Raw genomic sequence first — 19,989 nt, forward strand, 5'->3', positions numbered from 1 at the left:
AGCAGGAAATCTACTTTTGACGTTTCATTCAAATATTTAAGGATAAATAAGTTCAAGAAGACACTCAGAATAACCGTAGCTATCACAAAATCTTTCAACTAATTAGCAATTGCATGATGCAGGTGACTGTTCTTTCTTGTTAAGCGCTCATCATTAGATCTGGCCTTAAGGACATATGTATTCTGCGAAGATAAATGAGCGAATTTCAAAGGTACACAGTATTAGTGGCAATCTTGCCAAATAACTACTTCATTCACATTTTGAGCTTTTATAAAGTGTACTCAATGTATCTGCAACAATAATTGCTGGACGACGGAAATTACGTTCTGCTGGGGCACCTCGTTTCCATCGCAATGAAACTTGATTACTCTTTAATTGACACTTATGTATTTACTAAGGAGTTCACAGAATCGCTTCAATTTTTGGACCATTCCACTCACGTATGAAGTTTAAGAAAAACGAACACCACTATCTTTATGTGCGATATCCGGTTTCGCTTATGTTATTATAGTTTGTAACCTCCCCGTGAAAATTTAAAAAGGACATAAAATGACAATGATAATGAAAACGTGTGCCAAATGTTATCTTCCCACAAAAGTGAATAATAACATGAGCCAAGCGTAACCTCGTTGCAAAATTAAAGAATAATAATGACCCAAATGTAAACTCCCCACAAACATTAACTAATGAAGATTACTCATTAAACCAACAGTAAAATTAATTAAATAATGAAGCATAAAGTATGTGTAACATCTGAACACAAATAATTAAACCTGACAAATTATATAAGGGCAGCGGCGCTGACCTTCGGCCCTGTGCAATAATTAAACCTGAACACAAAAACCAAAATTCTTACATCAGTAAACTCCCTCAATATCTGCTCTTAATTTTCGGCACAGCTCCGTGCAATGCAGGCCCATGTTTAATTTTAATTCTTGGAGGGAATACATAGGAAGTATTACTTGACTTGAAATGAATCCTTTTGTTTAAAACAGTTAATTTGTAAGAAAATTATTATTGGGGCAATTCTTGAACAAATTAATTACAATTAACATATGTTGTTAGCTGAGCGCAATGCTGCTTCATTACCTTCGATAACAATATACCTCGTCCAGAACCGTGATCAGAGACCCATGTCGACGCCCGCCGACTCCTCTCTCACAACTACTGTTTCTGCCGGCTCGCTACACGTAACTGAACTGACTACTACTGTCGTCTCGCGCAGACTAGCAACGATAAATAACTCTCTGGTCAGAGATTCTGTCATGCCTCGCCATCGCTGGTAATGAATACATATGAAAGGTACGCGTTTCAAGTTGTAATATCATCCTTCGTACGGTGATAGCAGCAAAAACTGTTTGCATTTGGAGTAGAAAGATGGAGGTTGAAATGTCGTGGACGAAACACGCCACAGTGGAAAACCGGTTTTAACATTACCTCCCCAAATCGTCCCTTGCTCCCTACACCTTCCAACCTCATGGAAACAAAAAGGAAAACATCCACCACACTCTCTCCGCTAATTTGCTATACTTCAATGTCAGCTGCCTACTATAAATATTTAGATGTCCTCCGGTAACAGCGTCAGGTAATGATTGCACAGTGCTCTGCAATATTCCAGATGAGGTCGAACAACTCTAGTGGTGGCAGTCTCCTTAGTAGACTTCTTGGGCCTTCTAAGGGTTGTGTCCATAACCCAACATTTGTTTGATCTTTGCCACAATATGTGATGTCTCCCAATGCTTACACTACTGCTATTAAAATTGCTGCACCAAGAATAAATGCAGATGAGAAACGGGTATTCATTGGACAAATATATTATACTAGAACTAACATGTGATTACATTTTCACGCAATTTGGGTGCATAGATCCTGAGAAATCAGTACCCAGAACAACCACCTCTGGCCGTAATAGCGGCCTTTATACGCCTGGGCATTGAGTCAAACAGAGCTTGAATGGCGTGTACAGGTACGGCTGCCAATGCAGCTTCAACACGATACCACAGTTCATCAAGAGTAGTGACTGGCGTATTGTGACGAGCCAGTTGCTCGGCCACCATTGACGAGACGTTTTCAGTTGGTGAGAGATCTGGAGAATGTGCTGGCCAGGGAGCAGTCGAACATTTTCTGTATCCAGAAAGGCCCGTACAGCACCTGCAACATGCGGTCGTGTATTATCCTGCTGAAATGTAGGGTTTCGCAGGGATCGAATGAAGGGTAGAGCCACAGGTCATAATACATCTGAAATGTAACGTCCACGGTTCAAAGTGCCGTCAGTGCGAACAAGAGGTGACCACGACGTGTAACCAATGGCACCCCATACCATCACGCCGGGTGATACGCCAGTATGGCGATGACGAATGCACGCTTCCAATGTGCGTTCACTGCGATGTCACCAAACACGGATGCGATGCTACAAACAGAACCTGGATTCATCCAAAAAAATGACGTTTTGCCATTCGTGCACCCAGGTTCGTCGTTGAGTACACCATCACAAGTGCTCCTGTCTGTGATGCAGCATCAATGGTAACCCGCAGCCATGGTCTCCGAGCTGATAATCTATGCTGCTGCAAACGTCGTCGAACTGTTCGTGCAGATGGTGGTTGTCTTGCAAACGTCCCCATCTGTTGACTCAGGGATCGAGACGTGGCTGCACGATCCGTTACAACCATGCGGATAAGATGCCTGTAATCTCGACTGCTAGTGATACGAGGCCGTTGGGATCCAGCACGGCGTTCCGTATTACCCTCCTGAACCCACCGTTTCCATATGTTGCTAACAGTCACTGGATCTCGACCAACGCGAGCAGCAGTGTCGCGATACGATAAACCGCAATCGCGACAGGCTAGAATCCGACCTTTATCAAAGTCGGAAACGTAATGGTACGTATTTCTCCTCCTTACACGAGGCATCACAACAACATTTCACCAGGCAACGCCGGTCAACTGCTGTTTGTGTATGAGAAATCGGTTGGAAACTTTCCTCATGTCAGCACGTTGTAGGTGTCGCCACGGCGCCAACCTTATGTGAATGCTCTGAAAAGCTATCATTTGCATATCACAACATCTTCTTCCTGTCGGTTAAATTTCGCGTCTGTAGCACGTCAACTTCGTGGTGAAGCAATTTTAATGACCAGTAGTATAGTTTATATTTGCAGTTCCTAGAACTCCCGTTAGATTTGTAACGCCCAAATATGTCTATTTATTGATTTCTCTAATCTTGAAGAAAACATCTTAGTAATCATGTCAAGAACGTCACACATTTTATTATTCAGGTTCAGTTCTCACGTTTTGCACCATGAAGATATATTTTTTACATCATTATGCAATTGACTTTGCTCTTCTGAGGAACTTACTGGATGGCAGCATTACCTACCACAAATCTAAGAGAAAAAATCTGATTCACTGCAAAATAGCTTATATACAGTATGTTAGAAATATTAGAGGTTCTACATCATTTTAATTGCCAGCTGCTGCGAGCAGCCACCTTTGAGACAGTAAATCCTCAATCCAGTCGCATAACTGAGACGACACTCCATGGGAAAGTAATGCAGTAGGAAGCGGATTATGGGCAATAATATCAGAACTCTATAAATATGGAATCAATTTGAGAGCCCTGTATGAAGTACGTCGTGCGAATAACGTCTCATCTGTGTCTCACAAGAGGGATACTTTCCAAATTCATGCTAGAATGATTTCAATAGGTAATATATTACAGAGTATTTCATAATGTTGGAACAAAGTACACACACGTCCTGCTACATGTCAATGTCAATGAAAATGATCAGTAACTAAATGGATTACGTTTATTTTCTTTCTTGTGTATTGTGGTGGCCTGTGCAACTTTGCATTCTCCTCCCTCACCACAAGTACTAGCGTACGACAAATGATGTTTTAGGAAAAGTAATTAAGCCTACACATCATTGATGCACAAGATGCATTCCTAAATTGTTACACTTCTCACAAAAGACATTGCCTGTAGAAACAGAATCGTCCTTCTACGACTGCGATAGAGTCATGACAACATAGTGGAACACACATGGGCCGAAATCATAGTTTTATTTCTTTCTGGGCTGACTTACTTGATATATCCGCTGTATATCAAACATTCTGAATGAACTCCACTTTTGTGTGTCGTTGACTTATCAAATATATGTTTACAGGCAGGGGAAATTATTATTACGCAGCAACTATAAGTAATCCGGTCGCTTACGTTGCGACCTATCTGTATTAGCCGTAGAAAGGGCAATGAGGAGACGATGAAAGCTGCAGGTGGTCGATTGCTTCCCAAACATGTCGATACACCGTAAAGAGTACGAGGAAGTAGCTCACAGTTCCAAACTGCCGCGAAAGTACCATTTTTACCTCCTCTGTGACAGAGCTAAATACACCTATAATGAACACAGAACGACTTATTTAAAACTTTTGTCATAAGAGGTCTCACCTGGTTCAGTAACCAATAGATCAAGATTAAAGAAATATAAAATACTGCAGATGTCTTACTGAAAATGCGCAAATCTCTTAATGGAATCGTTACCACTGAATTTTAACTTTGTTTCATTCAACCACTTCTGTCACAGTCATATTGTCGTATTTACGTTGTAGACCAGTAAAGGAGTGTGACAAAAGAGTTCACACTTAATGAAGACAGCTATTAACTGTATGATATTATAATGACACACCGGTGGGATTCGTGTATCAGAGAAGTTGTTAACACTATAATTCATTTCGTTATCGAAAACCGTCTGGTTAGCGCACGTAGTCTTACGCTCCGAGGCATGTAGCGACTTGCTGATTCTGGGTAAAGCCACATTTAAAGCGCAATCGCCAAAACAGAACAAACAAAAGAAAACAAAAACGAAGTTTCTTGGTGGCTAACCGATCAGGGGCAAGAAAAGTAAACACATGAGGGTGCCAGATTGGAAGAAGTGCAGTAAGCGAGTTTTCCAACCAAACTCCTTGGTGCTGTCTTCCAGATCGCATTGTTGTTCTGCGACTGCAATTCCCCCCGTTTATTGGCAACAAAGGGCAACGGCGAAGGACACACTCATGTACAGCAGGCCATCGTTTCGAACAATGTTTGTTATGGCTTACCCATCATTTTCTCTTTATGAAGTTTCGATGTGGTACTTCAAATCGCCATCAGACCACACTGATTTCGGTGTTTATGTTGACCTCCTTAAATCTATCATGGCAGAAGACAGGATCAGTCCTTTGAAAGGGTACAGACGACTTCCTTCCCCATCCTTACCACTTTGAGATTCTAACGTCTAATTTCGTTTTCGACCAGAGGCCGTACCATAATCCTCATGCCTCTTTTTAACCTCAATACGTCTACTGAAGGGAGACGAAAATCTAATAGTCATGGGAGACGGGAATGCATTTGTAGAGGAAGGAGTAGAAGAAAAGGTTAGGGAGAATATGGACTTGGGATAAGGAATGAGAGAGGAGAAAGACTAATTGAGTTCTGTAACAAGTTTCAGCTAGCAATAGCTAATACTTTGTTCAAAAATCACATGAGGAGGAGGTATACTTGGAAAACGCCGGGTAATACGGGAAGATTTCAGTTAGATTACATAATGATCAGGCAGAATTCCGAAATCAGATACTGGCTTGTAAGGCGTACCCAGATGCAGTATAGACTCAGATCACAATATAGTGCTGATGAAGAGTAGGCTGAAGTTTAAGACATTAGTCAGGAAGAATCAATAAGCAACGAAGTGGGATACAAAAGTACTAAGCAATGACGAGATACGCTTTGAGTTCTCTAATGCTGTAGGTACAGCAACAAGGAATAGCTCAAAAAGCAGTACTGTTGAAGATCAATGAACATCTCTAAAAAGGGTCATCACAGAAGTTGAAAAGAAAAACATAGGTTCAAAGAAGATAACTGCGAAGAAACCATGGGTTCCAGAACACATACTTCATTTGATTGATCAAAGGAAGTAGTACAAAAATGTTCTGGGAAACTCAGGCATACAGAAATACAAGTCGCTGAGGAATAAAGTAAGTAGGACATGCATGGAAGCTAAGATTAAATGGCTGCATGAAAAATGTGAAGAAATCGAAAAAGAAATGATTGTCGGAAGCACAGACTCACCATACAGGTAAGTCAAAGCAACCTTCGGTGACATTAAAAGCGAGTGTGGTAACATTAAGAGTACAACGGGAATTCCACTGCTAAATGCAGAGGAGAGAGTGGATAGGTGGAAAGAATACATTGAAAGCCTCTATAAGGGAGAAGATTTGTATGATATGATAGAACAGGAAACAGGAGTCGATTTAGAAGAGATAGGAGTGCGTGTTAGAGCTGCACCAATTTTAGGTTGAAGTCAGCTGATAGGTATTCCTGCTTAAGGGAAGTCTCTCTAGCAGGGGAATCACTTTTCACAAAGCTTAGGTATCCGAGTAATGAGAGAATTAGTATATTTCATCAAAATATACAAGGTATTAGAGATAAAGTTAGTGGACTGCTTATAGATGTTGACTCTGAAATTATTGGTAATTCTGAACACTTCTTAAATAAGGAGATAATTCAGAGGCTTCCTTTACCAGGATACAGGTTGGCTGGCAGCTTTTCGAGGAGCTCTTTGCGGTGTGGGAGATTAGCCATGTATGTGAAAAACGGCATCCCATTTGAGTCAATTGATGTTTCAAAGTACTGCACTGAAAAGGTGTTTGAATGTTGTGCAGGTGTGGTTAAATTTAACGGAGCTAAACTTCTAACTGTTGTTATTTATAGATCCCCAGACGTCGATTTCACAACATTTTTGCTAAAGCTAGAGGGGGTTCTTGGTTCACTTTGTAAGAAATACAAAAAGTTAGTTATATGTGGTGACTTCAATATTAATTGTATAGGTGATTGTGCAAGGAAGCGGATGCTTGTAGACCTCTTTAATTCATATAATCTTATGCAAACCGTATTCTTTCCAACGAGAGTACAAGGGAACAGTAGAACAACCATAGACAACATTTTTGTTCATTCCTCATTACTAGAAGGGCATTCTGTTAGCAAAAAGGTGAATGGCCTTTCATATCATGATGCACAAATTTTAACTTTAAAAGATTTTTGTGCTGCAACACGTGTTAAATATAGTCATCAGCTGTTCAGGAAAGCTGATCCAGTTGCTGTAGAGACCTTTGTTAACCTTATAAAGGAACAAGAGTGGCAAGATGTTTATAGCGCTGATACAGTAGACGATAAATATAATGCTTTTCTCAAGACTTTTCTCATGCTCTTTAAAAGTTGCTTTCCGTTAGAACGTTTAAAACAGGGTACTAGCACAAACACGCAGCCTGGGTGGTTGACTAGAGGGATAAGAATATCTTGTAGAACAAAGTGGCAATTATATCAAAACGTTAGAAACAGTCAAAATCTAAATGCAGCAGCCCATTACAAACAGTATTATAAGGTGCTTAAAAATGTTATTAGGAAGGCAAAAAGTATGTGGTATGCAGATAGAATAGCTAAGTCTCAGGATAAAATTAAAACCATATGGTCAGTCGTTAAGGAAATTGCTGGTCTGCAGAGACAGATCGAGGATATAGAATCAGTGCGTAGTGGGAATGTCCGTGTTACAGATAAGTCGCATATATGTACAGTATTTAATAATCACTTTCTGAATATAGCAGGTAACTAAATAGAAACCTAGTCCCAACAGGGAATCATATAGCGCTCTTAGAAAAAAGTTTTCCGAGACTGTTACCTGAAATGCTCCTCCATGGTACTGACAAGAGGGAGACTGAGTTAATAATTAAATCACTAAAGACCAAGAACTCTCATGGATATGACGGGATATCTAGCAGAATACTGAAGTATTGTTCTATGTATGTTAGCCCAGTTCTCAGCCATATCTGTAACTTTTCCTTTAGGAGTGGTCGGTTTCCTGACCGATTAAACTACTCGGTAGTGAGGCCACTTTATAAAAAGGGAGACATTGATAATGTTGACAATTTTAGACCTATTTCTATGCCATCGGTGTTTGCTAAAGTTATCGAGAAAGTTGTATATACAAGGTTACTGGAGCATTTAAATTCACATAATTTGCTGTCAAATGTTCAGTTTGGTTTTAGAAATGGTTTAACAACTGAAAATTCTATATTCTCTTTTCTCTGTGAGGTTTTGGACGGATTAAATAGAAGGTTCCAAACGCTAGGTGTTTTCTTTGATTTTACGAAGGCTTTTGACTGTGTTGACCACAAAATATTACTGTAGAAGTTGGACCATTATGGAGTAAGGGGAGTAGCTTACAATCGGTTCGTCTCTTACTTTAAGAACAGAAAGCAGAGGGTAATTCTCCGCAATATTGAGAGTGGTAGTGATGTTCAGTCCCAATGGGGACTGTTAAGTGGGGCGTTCCCCAAGGGTCGGTGCTGGGGCCACTGCTGTTTCTTATTTATATAAATGATAAGCCTTCTAGTATTACAGGTGATTCAAAAATATTTCTGTTTGCTGATGACACCAGCTTGATAGTGAAGGATCTTGTGTGTAATATTGAAACAGTAACAAATAATGTACTTCATGAAATAAGTTCGTGGCTTGTGGAAAATAATTTGATGCTAAATCACAGTAAGACTCAGTTTTTACAGTTTCTAACTCACAATTCAACAAGAACCGATATTTTGATCAGACAGAATAGGCATATTATAAGCGAGACAGAACAGTTCAAGTTCCTAGGCGTTCGGGTAGATAGTAAGCTGTTGTGGAAAGCCCATGTCCAGGATCTTGTTCAGAAGCTAAATGCTGCTTTATTTACCATTAGATCAGTATCTGAAATAAGTGACACTTCAACACGAAAAGTAGTCTACTTCGCATATTTTCATATGCTTATGTCGTATGGTATTATTTTTTGGGGTAATTCTTCTGATTCAAAAAGGGTATTTTTGGCTCAAAAACGGGCTGTTCGATCTATATGTGGTGTAAGTTCGAGAACCTCTTGTCGACCCCTATTCAAAATCTGGGAATTCTGACATTGCCCTCACAATATATATTTTCTTTAGTGGCGTTTGTTGTTAGCAATATTAGCCTATTCCCAAGAGTTAGCAGCTTTCACTCAGTTAATACTAGGCAGAAATCAAATGTGCATGTAGAATGCACTTCCTTGACTCTTGTGTAGAAAGGAGTGCAGTATTCTGCTGCATCCATTTTCAATAAGCTGCCACAAGAACTCAAAAATCTTAGCAGTAGCCCAAACTCTTTTAAGTCTAAACTGAAGAGTTTCCTCATGGCTCACTCCTTCTATTCTGTCGAGGAGATCCTGGAAGAGCTAAAAAGTTAAGCAAATTCCAGTGTTACATTGTTGATTTTCTTCATTTAAACTTACGACTTGTCACCAGAATATGTTTTTTTATATTTCATTTTATCTGTTTCTAATATCATGTTATAATTTCATGTATTGACTCGTTCCATGACCATGGAGACTTCTCCTTAATTTGGTCCCACGGAATAATAAATAAATAAATAAATAAAAGGAGACTCACTATTAGAATTAGAATTTGAAAGAGCTTTGGAGAACTTAACGTCAAGTAAGGCAGGTGGGATAGATTACATTCCATCACAATTTCTAAAATCATTGGGGCAAGTGGCGACAAAACGACTATTCACGCTGGTGTGTAGTGGTGTGTAGAATGTATGAGTCTGGCGACATACCATCTGACTTTCGGAAAAATATCATCCACACAATTCCGAAGACGGCAAGAGCTGACAAGTGCGAGAATTGTCGCACAATCAGCTTAACAGCTGATGCATCCAAGTTGCTGACAAGAATAATATACAGAAGAATGGAAAAGAAAATTGAGGATGTGGTAGATGACGATCAGTTTGGGTTTACAAAAGGTAAACGAACGAGAGAGGCAATTATGACGTTTCGATTGATAATGGAAGCAAGACTAAAGAAAAAACAAGACACGTTCATAGGATCTGTCGTGCTGAAAAAGGCTTCGACAATATAAAATGGTACAAGATTTTCGAAATTCTGAGAAAAATAAGGGTAAGCCATAGGGTGTGACGGGTAATATACAATATGTATAAGAGCCAATAGGGAATAATAAGAGTGGATGACCAAGAAGAAGTGCTCCGAATAAGAAGGGTGTAAGATAGCGATGTAGTCTTTCACCCCTACTGTTCAATCTGTACATCGAAGAAGCAATGACAGAAATAACAAAAAAGGTTCAAGAGTGGAATTAAGATTCAAGGTGAAAGGATATTAATGATACGATTCGTCGATGACATTGCTATCCTGATTTAAAGTGAAGAAGAATTAAACGATCTGCTGAACGGAATAAACAATCTAATGAGTACAGAATATGGACTGAGAGAAAATCGAAGAAAGACGAAAATAATGAGATACAGCAGAAATGAGAACAGCGAGAAACTTAACATCAGGATTGATGGTCACGAAGTAGACGAAGTTAAGGAATTCTGTTACCTAGGCAGTAAAATGACCAATAACGGACGGAGCAAGGAGGACATCAAAAGCAGCCTAGCAGTGGCAATAATGGCATTCCTGGCCAAGAGAAGTCTGTTAGTATCAAACATAAGCCTTAATTAGAGGAATAAATTTCTAAGATCTTAGTCTGGAGTACAACATTGTATGGTAGTGAAACCTGGACTGTGGGAAAACCGGAACAGAAGAGAATCCAAGCATTTGAGATGTGGTGCTAAAGACGAGTGTTGAAAATTAGTTGGACTGATAAGGTAAAGAATGAGGAAGTTCTGCGCAGAATCGGAGAGGAAAAGAATATGTGGAAAAAACTTATAAGGGGAAGGGACAGGTTGATAGGACATCTGTTAAGACACAAGGGAATGACTTCCATAGTACTAGAGGGAACTGTAGATGGCAAAAATTGTAGAGGAAGACCGAAATTGGGATACATCCAAGAAATAATTGGGGAAGTGGGTTGCAAGTGCTACTCTGAGATGAAGAGTTTGGCACAGGAGAGGAATTCGTGGCGGCCCGCATCAATCAGTCAGAAAAATGATGGCCAAAAAAAAAGAGAGAGAGAGAGATGGCTACTGAAGGTAAATGTGGCACGCAGTTTAATTGGTCGTCCATCTGACCAATTATCAGAAGATACACTGTGATCGGACATAGTAGTAAATCACAGCAATATCCTTCGCCGATGTCTGTTTGTCTTCCTGAATATGGAGAAAAATTTGTCTCCAACTGATCGTACTTGAAACGATACGACTTGAAATTCTCGATAAGAGTTATTCCATACAGGGCACTGGTGTTTTTAATTGCCTCCACTGCTTTCATCCTTTTATCTCACACAAACAGGACACAATGTCACAAATTTTAGACTTTACTCCGTTTTAGTCTCCCTTATCTAATGGATAAACGGCGCTCCTCCTAACGTCAAAAATGAGATATAATGAAGTTTCCGTGGCACGAGCCTTACTAAAAACTTGAACAAAATCAGACCATAGTTAAATACGCTTATAGTAACATGTCATACAAAATCGTCTCAGAGCATGCTGAAACACAGTATTAAATCATACGCTACGTTACTTCATTTCATACTTTCTAATTTTAGCGAAGAAATGTCCGTTGATGCGTTGATGATCATAGGTTCTATGCCTAAGGCGTCACGACTACTTGGGCAGGAAGAAAAATGTTGGGATTAATATCATGGCTTTACGTTCGCATTTCAAGACGCGTACTAATAGACCACTAGTAGGATATTCAAAATAGCAGCTCAGCTGGAAGTCAACACTTCTCGTACCGTGTGCTGTGTACTCCATAATGACGAAAACTTGATGCTAACACATGCGAAATTCGGTGATTGTTTGGACAGAGGCTAGCTTGTAATGGCTAAGGTGTGGGTTCAAAAATGGTTCAAATGGCTATGGGACTTAACATCTGTGGTCATCAGTCCCCTAGAACTTAGAACTACTTAAACCTAACTAACCTAAGGACATCACACACATCCATGCCCGAGGCAGGATTCGAACCTGCGACCGTAGGGTGTTGGTTCGATTCCCACTGGACGGGACCTGTTTTTGACTGCCACGGAGATAGCATCTTCCCCTTCAGTATCGCCACGTGAAGACTGCAGCATTAAACATGTCCATTCGCCACTGACTGGAAGAGAGTAGGATTAGTTCAGAGGAAGAAGTTTCTGCTTGCAGAAACTGTGTCTCTAGTAAGCTTTCTTACACCACTAATATTATTTTAGTTCACACACCAATCGTCACGTAAGGTCATGGCCCTTCATATCTTATTTTATGTGACATTGAGATTTGTAGTATGCAGGCATTACACTGGGATTCGATCTAGGATTCCAATTTTTCTCAGAATTTGACCCCTCTGTATGATACTGTCCCATCACTTCGTTGTTTTCTCATGAGGCCAAAATCCTCCAGGACTCTACGAAGGGAACGATCCTAACTACTAGCGGAAGGGAATTTGATAGTTGACATTTCCTTGTGTGTGGTCAAAAACAACGACGGTATGCCTGGGGTTGGAATCCCAGGAACCACAGAGCTATTTGTTGCGTTACCTCTAGCTGAACATGTGCACATCTCGCTACTGGTGAGGAAACAATAAATATTTCACATATATTCGTAGCTACAAGAAAAGAGCAAAAGGTTCTGGTTTCTAATCCCCGCCAGACAAAGATATTTTTGCCGTCGTTTCATGTTCTAGCATCGTGTTACTGGTGAACATATTTAGTATCTGTCATCTGACTGCGCTTAGCTAACAATTCACATAGGTAGTGGGTTCATCTCCCTGTCCATCACCACAATTTTACCTCATGGTGTTTCGCACTTGTGCGTTGCACTTTATTACATACCTTTCGTGGTTACTTCTCAGGCTCAATATAAGCTTCATGGAGTTCTCGGTGCCTTGCTAAAGGTATCGTCATTTATTTCCAGATTCGGACATTCGCTCTTGCAAAATAATACCGGCAAAAAACTTTGATAATTTACGTCTCTTTCTATCTAGTGAAGTCTCAAGAAGACATGCAAGCTTTTTTTTGTTAAAAGTGAATACAAATTCGGATCACGAAGAGAAACTCATCGTATCATTTAATGAGTGCGATAGATACTGCAGTGTCACTTATTATAACGAAGTAAAGTTTCAAGAGTTAGGGAGTGTCTAATCTCTCTAACAATGTACTTTCTAATGTTTCCTGTACGACTTTTTTGTTTTTGTTTTTTGTTTGTTTTTACACCCGGTCTGACTGCCGTAAAGAGCGGTAATCTCTTGTGGTACCTTTTGCGTAGAGGTCCTAGTCAGACGATTGTACTGCAGAGGGTTTAGAGGATCTGCGACGTTTATGCCATGTTGGTTGCATAGAGTCAGTTTTGACTTACACGTTGTAATTCAGGGGTGCCACACTCCCTGTGCTGTCGAGCCTGGACCACAATGTATGTGTAAATGTATGCCCCAGGGGAAGTGGCTGATTCATTAATGACCATTATGCTACCTCCTGAGGTATTTTCGTGTCGATTCTGAGCTGGACTGTGAAATGTTTTCCTCGGCCATCCACAAGCATACTGCAGGATAACAATGCTGGCTATCGCAGATCTGATCCCCATCGCAGATGTCAAGAGAAAGGGTGAGATGTGGATGCGAGGGATGGTCTACGACGACTTTCCCATCGTGGCGTTGGACAGAGTTGTGGTGAAAATTTGCGCCAATACGACACCATTAACTCACCTTACACATCATTTGACGCAACGGGGAAAATGACAGGTTTTGGAAAACGCAACACTCTAATTCTTTTGTGCAAAGTATTTGTGCCAAACACTCCGTGTCCGTTTTATTAGATGATTACCTCGTCGTAACCCTTTATTCGCTCACGTAAAATAACATGATATGCCTTTTCCCAGTGTTTTCATCTATGATTATATTTACGAATGGGGTTTCGCGTTTGTCAGTCTTCAGATATGTTTCAATTCTGTAGCCTATTTGTTGTCGGAAATGAAAGAACAAACTTCTACATATTCATAAGCGCTCAATGGTTTTACGTTAGCGGTATATAGTCGGTAATTAATAATTTTGTGATGGCATGCTATTACAAGTACGAATTTGAATTAAACACGCAGTACAAATTTTCTTCACAGATCCTTACAAACGAAGCTTTCCCATAGATCAAGTTCCCGTTGACAGTGTATTATTATGCAACAGCAACTAACGTATCAACAACTAAAACCTCGTTGATACTGGCATCACCTCTGTACTATGTCTAAAAGTGAAACAACATTATTGTGGAATATGGTTACATCACTTTCACCTTGTACAGTATTCAATACATTCACGTATCTTGTTTCGCTGCAAAAAGGACTGGAATTATGCTCACTGATCTAAACTAGTTGTGGTTCAAATGTCCAATTAAAGAAAGCAGGAGACACAAATTGAGTTCCTCTAATTAAAGTCAGAGTTAAAACGGATGAATCGTCTGAGTGTCCACTGAGGGTTTAGTTGACGATGTAAGTCGGTGGTGGGGCAGACACCTGCCGCGTTATCGTAGTTGCAGAGAGTTCACACACTGTAATTACGGCAGCCTCCAATCAAGCAAATCGATCAGCAAGCAGCCGTAACTACACAACTCTGGCCTGAGTGTGAGAGCGGTTGGCTTCAGTTTGGTATTGGTTAATGGTGAAAGGCACGGGGATTAGTCTACGCAGTAAATTGCCCAAATTGAGTACTGTCACTCATATGAAGATGTGTGCCTCTCAAGTCTTGAGAGATATATAAGACTTACTGGTAGACAGTTACGAGCCAGATTCACCTACCCGTCCATCTTATCCTTATTCTTTTCTGTACTTGCTTTCGGATCCACTAATATTTCGTCAAGCTTAATTTACCATATTTTCGTTAATTTTACAGCTAATATCGTTGAGATTACGTCTCCCTCATTCTGTAAGAACTGAAAACGCTATATATTTATGTCAGTCATTTTCAAGCTTCTGCTCTTGTGCATATCTATCTGAATGCAACCTCTGTGGTAAACGTCAATAGAGTCTATTGTACGGCCATTGACGCAGTTTGAGATTCAGATTCAGGAAAAGCGCATCGACAGTATGTATACAATCTGAATGAATGCGTTAGCTGTATTATTACAAACAGTGAACAACATTTCTCTCTTCTCATATACGTGACTTTCTACGTCCTTCACTAAGATCATTCAACAAATGGCGCTCTTCAATTTCCTTATATACCTTACCAGACCTGGTAACAACACTAAACACAAACCACAATAATACCTTCTGGGTGCCGTTATACCTGTCACATAGTCCAGCAGCTCTTAATCTTTTACACACACACTGATGGCGCGGACGTGTACAAAGTTGCACTGATACCCGACCGTGCTTTCCGTGTGCTTCACCTTTTTTGTCAGACGGGGTGATTTAATGGAGAAGTATCTGAATCACGTTCAGTCTTAGGTATTTACAGACTCAATAAGAAATAAAGTACACATATACTGACAATAGAGTGGTTTATTTGATTAGCAATTCGTTTCAATAATTTGTCCTTTCTCATCTTTTGATTTACAGCAGTATTGCATCTCCTGGAGAACGTGACGTTTTTGTGAGGTGTTTTTCTATGTTTAATAGGTTACTGTCCCAGCCATTGTCAGCATCACAGAACTTGGAGCCGCAATTCCGCACTGGAGCGGCTCCTTAGCTGACACCATAGGGATGAGTGCACGCAATTCTGGTCCATTCACCAAGGAAAAATTCCTGGGCGTCAGTGACACGGAAATGAACCAGAGCCCTCTGCTTTGCAGACACGCTAACCGCTTAGCTACGGAGGGAGACGTAAATATACCGTAATTTCCTTAATGTTGCTTCACATTTACTTTCAGCACTTCGCGGAAATAACTGTTGTGCTCTAATTATATATATATATATATATATATATATATATATATATATATATATATATATATATACATATATATATGTCACTGACTAGTCTCCTATTCCATCAGTCAACATAAGCAAAATCATTATTTGCGGAAAGCAAATGTGTTCAAAGAACTTTAACACTCTTAAATCATCAATATCACTATCAGCCACCACAATATTTCTCTTTTTTCGTTAGCTTTAATTATTCGGTTTCATATGTGACGAATAGGCAGCACTTTGGACATAAAACATAAACTCCATGAGACGTACATCTCAGAGACATGAGAGTGATATATACATATGCCGCGTTTTTTTGGCGCTCTGAATATTTAGCTGATGATCAGAAATTGATGGCACGATGTGAGCACAGAAATTATTCCGAAATTCTTCATATAAGCCCACCTGATTGGTATACGCATTATTTTAGCAAATTTATGAGAGTTCGCAGTATAATAGGTTTAGGAGTCAAATGGAGCCTGTTAAACCAGACTGACTGTTAAATGACGGTCGAAAGATTTTAATTGTTTGATTAGGCCCTACTCTGGGAAAAATGCTCATTTGAGCCTGAAAGCAAAACCCAGTTCAACATGGAGGTAAATAAGCAACGGCAATCAATTATCAGTCACGTTTCATTTTTCCGTGTCTTCAACCACGACCACCCTTTGATTTTTACTTCCAACAGATTTCTGAGTATCTCACCAGAATAATTGTTTTCTAACTATCTCATCAGAGGGCCATCATTTCCCTCGTGAGCTCACTCTTTCCCACTGTCATGCAAAAAAATTACAATAGTTTGCGTCACAGCCGTAATGATCTCCTGCGTGGAGTTCCTCCTCCAAGGTAGGCAAAGTCTCTGAGCTGTTGCATATTCATTTCAGTGGAATACATTTACATATTCACGAACGTTCTCGCTACAAAAGCATCCATGACTAAGACGACGAAATTTGCGGAACTGGTAAACTCTTGAGATACGATGGACTGTAAGTGTTTCATCTACAGAAACTGACATGCTTTTTGTCTTATTGTTACCAAAGCTTTACACTGAGAGCATTGCCACCAAATGTTAATTGCGACAATGGTAACCGATATCTATCTAAGATGGAAGGCTTGCACACAAGGATGTGCTTCCAGTGATAAAGATTTCACAGTTCGTGTAACTTCGTGCACTGTGCAGATCATTTACTTTCTATGTTCGTAAACAGGTATTAAGTTTGTGCAGTACTGTACCTATGATGTTTAATAATTAGTACTGTAAATACGAGTACACTATATCTAAATCGAGAACGAACGGATCGGGATAAGCAAGAATAGACAACAGAATCAGAATTGCAGTGATAAAGTTACGTCATGTTAGTGCTACTTCACACGAACTCTCCCTGTGCAATTTCATGTAGTAAATATTCGTTTCTGACACGAGACTGGTGAAACAGAACATAAAATGAACTGAGACTCATGCATATGTTCTTTACTGCTGTCGACTACTGTGGTGTGTCTCGTAACATTTGAACTGCTAATGGATGGCTTTGGTACAAATGAGGAACTTGTTTGATTATTTACTATATCTCCCAGTTTCCCAGATTCCAACTGGGAAACACTACATTTTAGTATACGGTGAAATGTTTCGAGCATTTTTTTCATATTATCCTCCAGTTGGTCATCATAGATTTCTGGCGTCTCCATGAGACATAGTGGAACCACATATTTTAATGTTAGCCAACCTCTGTTCTAATTTTGTGTGAATATCAAAGATTTGAGTGTGTATGTTTGTGTGTGTATGTGTTACATCCGTCACTACTACGTATTAAAACTTCTTCATTTTCAAGTCCTCACAAACACTTTCTTATTTTATTAAGATATAAGAAATAAACTGGTATCCACCGAATTATAACAATCACACAACCAATACCACTATTCTGTTCCTTCCGAAGTGATTAGATTCAGAGCAGTTTTAGCTCTGCCATCATTCCTGATTTGAAGGATCGTATGTCTTATGTTTTTCTCTTAAAGTAGTTCCGATGCAGCTTAATTGCTGCTTACGTATCTGTTTTACTCAAATTATCATTTGATACACAAGAATGCAGCCATGATGACATTGTGTTAAACAAATTTATTTGTCAGTTGCTGATTTCTCAACGAGCGAGTTTAATTCTCTGTTGATAGTAGTACTGAATGTGATTTTAAGCCTGAGTGAAGACAGAAGAGCCTAGGTAACACAAGAAGCATTTGATCCATAATACCTTTAATCTGGTAATGTGCGGAATATCGCTGAAAACTCACACAAAGGAAATTGGTAATCAATTATACGTTGAAAAATTTTGGGAGATTATTTCTGGATATCTGTCGTCGCCTTTCGAAATGATTCATTCGCGCATGATTTATTCATCACGGAAAAAGTAAATATGGATACGACATCCCAACCCTGTATCTCCCAGATGTGGGCGTAATTATTTCAGTAAAATGAAATGGTTCGTTTCTCTTAATTTATTAGCAAGATGAAAAATCTTGGAGTTTCGAGCACCGGCGGAGAAAGTTTTTTGTCGTGAATTCGCTACACAACGTGATTACGTCACGAACCGGACAAATTTGTTGATCTACCGGGTGATCAAAAAGTCAGTATAAATTTGAAAACTTAATAAACCACGGAATAATGTAGATAGAGAGCTAAAAATTGACACACGTGCTTCGAATGACATGGGGTTTTATTAGAACCGAAACAAAGTTCACATAATGTCAGACAGATGGCGCTGGACAGCAAAGCGTCAGTGACTGCGCATGACAATCGTGTATTAAAGGAGCTGTAATGAGAGAGAGAGAATCAGATGCGCCAGCAGTCGCAGCATGTTGACAGTACCTGAAAAGGTGCTTTTAGTGAATCTGTGTTATCAGAATGGGAAATGTGCTAGTTCAGCGTTACGAATCTATCGCCATATGAAGAGGATTCGAACGGGTAAAGGTCCGTTGACAAATGCAGCTGTGAAGAGAATCATTTCGAAGCCACGGGTTGTTTAAACGATAGACCCCGTAGCGGCCTACCGAGCACAAGGCGTAATGCTGCTGAGACAGTTCAGGAAGAAATGGAGAAATGCACGGGGAAGTCAGCGCTCGTGCAATCGCACATCGCACCGGCATTCCACACACCACTGTTTGGTTGGCACTGAGACGTACCCTCCGATGCTATCCGTACAAAATCCATAGGTATCATAAACTGTTACCTGGCGATTTAGTGAAGCGGAGGGCATTTGACGCGTGGGCGTTTCAAAAGATCGCGAAAGATGATGATTGGTTGAGAAACGTGTTGTGGACCGACGAAGCTCATTTCACTCTCCGAGGGTCTGTCAACGCCCACAACTGCAGAATTTGGGCTACCGAAAATCCTAGAACTGTCGTGGAAACTCCATTTCATGACGAGAAAGTCACAGTATGGGTTGGATTTACAACATCTACCGCTATCGGGCCTTTTTTCTTCGAAGCAATGCGTGATTCTGGTTTTGTAATTCCTACCGTGACGGGTGAGAGGTACGCCGATATGTAACAGAATCGCATCATCCCCAGCCTGGCTGATAAACACCTGCTGGAACGTACGATGTTTATGCAGGATGGCGCTCCACCCCATATTGCTAGACGCGTGAAAGATCTCTTGCACACGTCGTTTGGTGATGATTGTGTGCTCAGCCCCCATGCTTGGCCTCCCACGTCCGAAGACCTCAGTCCGTGCGATTATTGGCTTTGGAGTTACCTGAAGTCGTAAGTGTATCGCGATCGACCGACATCTCGAGGGATGCTGAAAGACAACATCCGACGCCAATGCCTCACCATAACTCCGGGCATGCTTTACTGTGCTGTTCACAACATTATTCCTCGACTACAGCTGTTGTTGAGGAATGATGGTGGACATATTGAGCATTTCCTGTAAAGAACATCATCTTTGCTTTGTCTTACTTTGTTATGCTAATTATTGCTATTCTGATCAGATGAAGCACCATCTGTCGGATATTTTTTGAACTTTTGTATTTTTTTCGGCTCTAAAAATCCCCATGGCATTCCATGCCTGTGTGTCAATTTGTACCTCTCTACCTACATTATTCCGTGATTTATTCAGTTTTCAAATTTATACTGACTTTTTGATCACTCAGT

Source organism: Schistocerca cancellata, chromosome 6 (assembly GCF_023864275.1).
Source record: "Schistocerca cancellata isolate TAMUIC-IGC-003103 chromosome 6, iqSchCanc2.1, whole genome shotgun sequence".
NCBI classification, from domain to species: domain Eukaryota; kingdom Metazoa; phylum Arthropoda; class Insecta; order Orthoptera; family Acrididae; genus Schistocerca; species Schistocerca cancellata.